Below are 7,143 nucleotides of genomic sequence, written 5' to 3'. Positions count from 1 at the left end.
CTAAAGTTCTGTGCATGCTTGCTAAGTCACTTCAGTTGTGTCCAACTCTTTGCAACTCTATGGACTGTAGCCCACCAGTTCCCTCTGTCCTTGGGATTCCCAGGCAAGATTATTGGAGTGGGTTGCCACGCCCTCCTCCAGGGCATCTTCCCAACCCAGGGATCAAACCCCCATCTCTTAAGTCTCCTGCATTGGCAGGCAGGTTCTTTATTACTAGCCACCTGGGAAGCCCACTGTAAAGGACTGCTGCTGCTGCTAAGTCGCTTCAGTCATGTCTGACTCTGTGCGACCCCATAGATGGCAGGCCATTGAAAGGTTGTTGTTGAATCACACGAAGACACCAGGATTCTTGGCCCCCGGAGGAGAAGAATTCAATCCGGGGCCAGAGACGAGGCTTGATAGCTCAGAGCTTTTGTGTAATAAAGTTTTATTAAAGTATAAAGGAGATAGAGAAAGCTTCTGACATAGGCATCAGAAGGGGGCAGAAAGAGTACCCCCTTGCTAGTGTTAGCAATGAAGTTATATACTCTCCAATGAATCCAAAGAATTTCTGGAGGTTGTAAAGACCTCACCAGACCTACTCCCATAATTTACATTTTAAGATAACAGAATTAGCCAGAAGGTTTAATCCAGTGACTGTCCTCAAGCAGGATACATCCTTGTAAAGACCAGGTCTACTCCCATAATTTACATTTTAAGATAACAAAATTAGCCAGAAGGTTTAATCCAGAGACTGTCCTCAGGCAGGATACATCCTTATAAAAACCAGGTCTACTCCCATAATTTACATTTTAAGACAACAGAATTAGCCAGGTTTAATCCAGAGACTGTCCTCATGCAGGATACATTATTGTTATATAATCCTAAGGAATGTAGAGAAGGAAAAAAAGTTTGTCCTTTCTTCCTCCTTGAGAATTCCAGACCCCTCTCTCCTTGGGGACCCCTAGACTCCTTATCAACCTGCCTAGGAAATGACTCTCTCACCATCAGGCTCCCTCGTCCCTGGGATTCTCCAGGCAAGAACACTGGAATGGGTTGCCATTTCCTTCTGCAATGCATGAAAGTGAAAAGTGAAAGTGAAGTCGCTCGATCGTGTCCGACTCCTAGCGACCCCATGGACTGCAGCCTACCAGGCTCCTCCGTCCATGGGACTTTCCAGGCAAGAGTACTGGAGTGGGGTGCCATCACCTTCTCCATAAAGGACTAGGTTGTAAAGGACTAGATTGGGCTAAATAACACTTTCTCTGATCCACATCATGCTTCTCTATATCTAATTATATATTTTACTGAAATTATCATTTTAAGTGTATATCTCTCTATAGTAGAACACTTGGGGTACAAGTGATAGAAATCCAAACCAAACTATCTTAAGAATAAAAGAAAACAGCTGCTACCCCAGAACCTAGGCGGGCGGGGCAGGGGGAGGGGGGGAGCTGGGAGGGTGGTACAGGGCGTCCCTGGTGTAGGGGCTGTGGTGGTGAGCGGGGACCCAGTGCAGTGGCTGGGATTGGTGTAGAGCTGATGAGAAACTACTAAAGTTCCTGTGGAAGCCAAGTAGAATTTCATAAGAACATAATGGATGGAGAAGAGAAAACCTATGGTGGGTGTGAGGGCCCTGATATATGTCAAACTGATATCTTCAGATGGTCATTAATTTATTGTAAAGAGAGAACATGCGCTAACATCAAGAACAATAAAAACCATGTTGAGTGGCCCAGGTCAGTTTGCTGAGAACAAAACTAATGAAGTCAATTTTAGAGAGATCCCTTCACATGTGCTATCAAAAGTATGCATGTATTTTACCTACAAGATTCAATGCACTAACAGCTCCAAGGAGATTCCTGAATTCCCAATTGCACCTGAAATTCCACTGGAACTGCTGATGGCTGTGAACTTCCTAGATTGTTAAATAAAATAAATTATAATAAACAGCTAACTCTTTTTCAGTATTTAATACCTGTAGTCCAGTTAGTAATTTTTTCATATATAGCATGTTGCCTGTGTGCAGTTGAACTTTAAAATTCATTGCAAAGCAGATTATCTTCTGTTCTTTTGCACAGCAATCAGAGTTGAAGTTGAAGTTTGTTTGCTACATCAACGAATTAAGGACATTTTCACATATTGAGAGATAAACAAATATACAAAAAGAAAAGAAAAGAAAACATCTCCACATAACCAGGGCAGGGAAATCCAGGGAGGTAACTAGCTTCTGGCCCTACTGAATCCAGGGGACCAAATAATGTCTTTGTGGTTTCTCATCCCAGCTCTCAATTCTACTTATCACTGCTTGGCTTTGTGCCTCAAAAAGAATTGGCTCTTTCCATGTGGTAGGCAAGATGGCCACCAGTATCCTATACTTACTGTCCCCAGATAAAAAAATCCTGGAGGAAAATGAAATTTTTGCTGTAGCCACATATCAATTCCTACTAATGACCTACCTTATTAACCTTATATGAGTCATGTGCTTATCTCTAAACAAAAGGCTATGACCAAGGGGATGGAGCTTTGTGATGGGTCAAACAGATCCTCCATGTCAATATGGCTTATGGTTTTTTGTTTTGATCAATTGGCTAAATATCTGTTTTTTAGATACTTATTTTGATGCTCAAATACTCATAGATATGTTCAGTGGGAGCCCCTGGAATCTACCTTCTGTATCATTTTGACAAATTTCTTCATCCTTTGAGAGCTTACTTCCTTTCTCCTTCAACAAGATGGTCCAAACTCATTCTGCATATTCCCGGCACCTGTCCAGAGTCAACCACTTCTCTAAGGAGTCTTGTTTCCTTTTAGTAGACAATGGTAGTTAGAAGTCAAGATCCAGATACCAAGTTTTCTGATTGCTATTGCTATTGTGTTATTCTTCCCAAGCCTTTTCAGTGAACAAGACTAGAGCACCAAAGAATTGATGCTTTTAAACTATGGTGCTAGAGAAGACTCTTGAGAGTCTCTTGGACAGCAAGGAGATCAAACAAGTCAGTCCTAAAGGAAATCAACCCTGAATACTCATTGGAAGGACTGATGCTGAAGCTGAAGTTCCAATAGTTTGGCCACCTGATATGAAGAGCCGACTCATTGGAAAAGACCCTAATGCTGGGAAAGATTGAAGGCAGAAGGAGAAGAGGGTGACAGAGGATGAGGTGGTTCGATGGCATCACCAATGCAATGGACATGAACTTGGTCAAACTCCTGGAGACGGTGAGGGACAGGGAGGCCTGCCATGCGGCAGTCCATGGGGTCGTAGAGAGTCAGACACGACTTGGCGTCTTAACAACAAAATGTATATGTACGGATATGTGTATACATGTGTATAAGCTTGTATACATATTTAAATCTATATTTACTTGTATGGAAAACCATGGGCTCACAACAATACCTCCAGTTTCATTCCAAGATCAAAATAGAGTTTTTGCCTTTGCATATTTGGGGCTCCTTTCTCTATAAGTAAGAAATCTTATTAATATAGTCATTTATTCAATCTGCCCCCTTTATGAAAGCAATTTCCCATCACTGTCGCAACCCCCTTCCATGTGCAAACACCCTCCTTACTTCCACTGGGCTCCAACAAGCCATGCTGGGCAGCCCTCCTATGTGACCACAATACTCACCCAGGTGAATCTGGACAGCTCTCCTGCAAATGCAGTCCCCTCCTTCAGCTCATGCTCAGATTCTCTGACACTCCACCCATTCCCCAAACCCTCCACAGTGTCAATGCCTGCCTTAACTTGACTCATCGTTATGGCATTGAGTGAATTTTCAGCACCTCATTTTTTAATGTTATTTTATTACTATATATTAAATTATAATGTTTATCTATGTCCTTATTTTTTAATTATAGCATTGCAAATAATACTTAAGTCTTTTTTGACAATTAGCCTTGACTTACAGTGTTTTCTTTTTCTCTAGTAGTAACCCCTGCATGCCATTAGCTTAATGTATATTCTTGCATTTTTGAAGTTTGTATTCATATATATATATATTTATATACATGTTCCCAAAAGAAGTATAATATACATCTTACATGGACTTCCCTGGCAGCTCAGACAGTAGACTCAGCCTGCAATGCAGGAGACCTGGGTTAGGTCCCTGGGTCAGGAAGATCTCCTGGAGAAGGAAATGGCAACCCACTCCAGTATTCTTGCCTGGAAAATTCCGTGGACAGAGGAACCTGGGGCCTGCAGTCCATGGGGTCACAAAGAGTCGGACACGACTAAGTGACTAACACTTTCACTTTCACTTACATGGTCTTTCCCCTTCACTTTGTTCCCCCTTTTCTAGGATTTAGTGTAGAGGTTAAGGTTACAGTAATTTCAGTCTGCTGTATCTTTAAATAACTTTTTAGTTAGTTATTTTTGGCTGTCCTGGATCTTTGTTGCTGTGCGGGCTTTTCTCTAGCTGAGGTGAGCAAGGCCTACTCTCTTGCTGTGGGACTCGGGCTGTAGGTCATGAGGGCTTCAGAAGTTGCGGCACGTGGGCTCAGTAGTTGCAGCTCCTGGACTCTAGAGCACAGGCTCAGTAGCTGGGGAGCTTGGGCTTAGTTGTTCTGAGGCCTGTGGGATCTTCCCGGCCCAGAGATCAAATCTGTGTCTCCTGCATTGGCAGGCGGATTCTTTAACCACTGAGCCACCAGGGAAGCCCCTGCTGCCATCTTAAAATCGAGAGCTGTTATTTTACTTTTCCTTCACCACTTGGCCCAGTGACTAGGATGTAGTAGTTACTCAATAAAATGTTGTTTTAATTGGATTTCTTAAGCTAGATTTCAGAAATCAAGTTATTTATTTTTTAACTTTTTATTTTGTATTGGGGTATAGCCAATCAACAAAAATTGTTGTGACCATTTCAGGTGAACAGTGAAAGGATACAGCCATATATACGCATGTATCCATTCTCCCCCGAACTACCCTCCCATCCAGGCAAAATGTTTTTTAATCTGCCAAATTATTAGAAGAAAAGAGGTTAGATTTTTCTGCCATCAGAACTCTGAGGATAAATGCTATGCTTATCAGGGCTTCAGTGAGATCACTGTCCTTACCACTGTCCTTAACCACTGAGCCACCAGGGAAGATTTTACACCAGGGAAGCTTTTACAGTGAGATCACTGTCCTTACCACGTATCTCACATATTTGACTCTTTTAGCATACTGTTTAAATGGTAGCAATATTCATGTGAAATCTCCAACTTAGGAGGATCTTAACATATGATGATTTATTTATGATGGTTTGATTTGTTGGTCACCTCATTTTAGAATTATCCTTATTGAAAATAATGTCAGAACAGTGATGACAAATTTTCCTCTGTAACTGTCCATTTGATTCGGACCAGGTCTGTGCAGTCAAAGATAGCAGAAATCAGTATTCTCTCATTTGTAAAGCAGAATAATTCTGACAGGATGAATGTATTATGCAGACAGCAAGTTCCCATGTCTCCAAACATAGCAATAATTCCAACACAGACATAATTTTCTCTTTGAAATACCTAAGATTCTTCCTGGGTAAGACATCAAATGAATAATTTTTCAATGTGAAAAATGTATGATTTTATCACTACAAGAATAGAAATGTTGGCATAGCATGAGAGTTCTATTTATCCATTTAGGCAACCATGAGACTTGGAGTCAGAAGACCTGTCCTGTGCTTAGCTGGAGATTCTCAGAACTAAGAGAAGTGAGCCATTCTCAGTTTGAGTTTTCACACAAGTAAGCGGGGATAATAAGAGGTTACCTATCTCATAGCATTATCCCCCATGAGCTAAGTATTTTTAAATGTAGATATGGTATGATGAGTCCAAAGCATCATATAATTAGATATTGCTAAGAGAGTCTCAGGTGGCTCAGTGGTAAAGAATTTGCCAGCCAATGCAGGAGCCCCAGGAGATGCAGGTTCAATCCCTAGATTGGGAAGATCCCCTGGAAAGGGAAATGGCAACCCAATCCAGTATTCTTGCCTGGAGAATCCCATGGACAGAGGAGCCTGGTGGGCTACAGTCCACAGGATCACAAAGAGTCGGACACAACTGAGTGACCAAGCATGAAGAGAGACACAAGGACAAATGGTTAGTTTTAGAATATTTGAAGCATAACTTGCAAGAATATCCTCCAGAGGCAGAAAGAAGGATCTGACCTTGGCCCTTTTTGATTCCCAAGGCCAGTTTCCCTACACTCAACATACACTCCCCAAAGCTAAGTGGGGAAGGGAGCAGAACTGAAAGGAATTTGGTGAGGGGAGGAGAGTGAGGTTGATCTGGGGCAAAGTAGGGGTCAAAAAACAAGCCAAGGACTAGAGGAACACTTTCACAGAGTCATGCAGGTGACCACTGACAGAGAATCTGGGCAGAGGTAGTCATGTGTATATGTGTGTGTTAGTCACTCAGTCATGTCTGACTCTTTGCAATCCCATGGACTGTAGACCACCAGGCTCCTCTGTCCATGGGATTTTCCAGGCAAGAATAGTGGAGTGGGTTTCCATTTCCTTCTCCAGGGGATCTTCCCAATCCAGAGATCGAACCCAGGTCTCCCGCATTACAGGCAGATTCTTTACCATCTGAGCTACAAGGGAAGCCCAGACAGAGGTAGTTAAGTTGAGTATTTGAAAAGTTAACAAGAAGAGGACTAAATTATTTAATCCATTGATTTATTTGATAAACTAATTTAATCTTTAGAAAAGTAAGATTTAAAAAAAAACTGCTGGAAAGAAAATAATTTATATCTAAAATAGTAAACCACCAATAACGTGAGACTCTCAAGTTAGTAGCTATGACCATGCCCACACCTCTTACGCCAGGTTAAGAGACCCGATAGCCCTTTGAACTTTGAAAATTCTCTCGGCAGAGTCATCCCACACTGGAGTGATCCAGCTAGAAAGTGCGTGCCACGAGGCAGGGACCTTGATTTGTATATGGATGAATCTTTAGCACCCAGAACTGTGCCTGGAATATTAGAGGTATGCACCAAGTATTTTTTGAAAGAATCTGAAAATCTGTGAACTAAAATATGGCATCATCTCTGAGGACCTATTGGAGCAGAGAGCTGCATGTTCCTCTGGTTCATTCTCCTTTCAAGAAGAAAATCTGATGACTGCTCCCCATCTAGAATCAAGTGTTTAGATTGAACCCACAGACTACAAAGCATTTTAGTGCCCGATCAC

The 7,143-nt window shown here is 41.9% G+C and overlaps 1 pseudogene; it reads left to right on the top strand.

Moving 5' to 3' along the window:
* The first annotated feature begins 1,560 nt into the window (after positions 1-1,560).
* Positions 1,561-1,909, top strand: LOC102402560 (annotated as a pseudogene).
* The last annotated feature ends 5,234 nt before the right edge of the window (positions 1,910-7,143 follow it).

Source organism: Bubalus bubalis, chromosome 4 (genome assembly GCF_019923935.1).
Source record: "Bubalus bubalis isolate 160015118507 breed Murrah chromosome 4, NDDB_SH_1, whole genome shotgun sequence".
NCBI classification, from domain to species: Eukaryota; Metazoa; Chordata; class Mammalia; order Artiodactyla; family Bovidae; genus Bubalus; species Bubalus bubalis.
The sequence above is the reverse complement of the archived record's forward strand: the minus strand, read 5'-3'. Positions and strand labels throughout refer to the sequence as shown.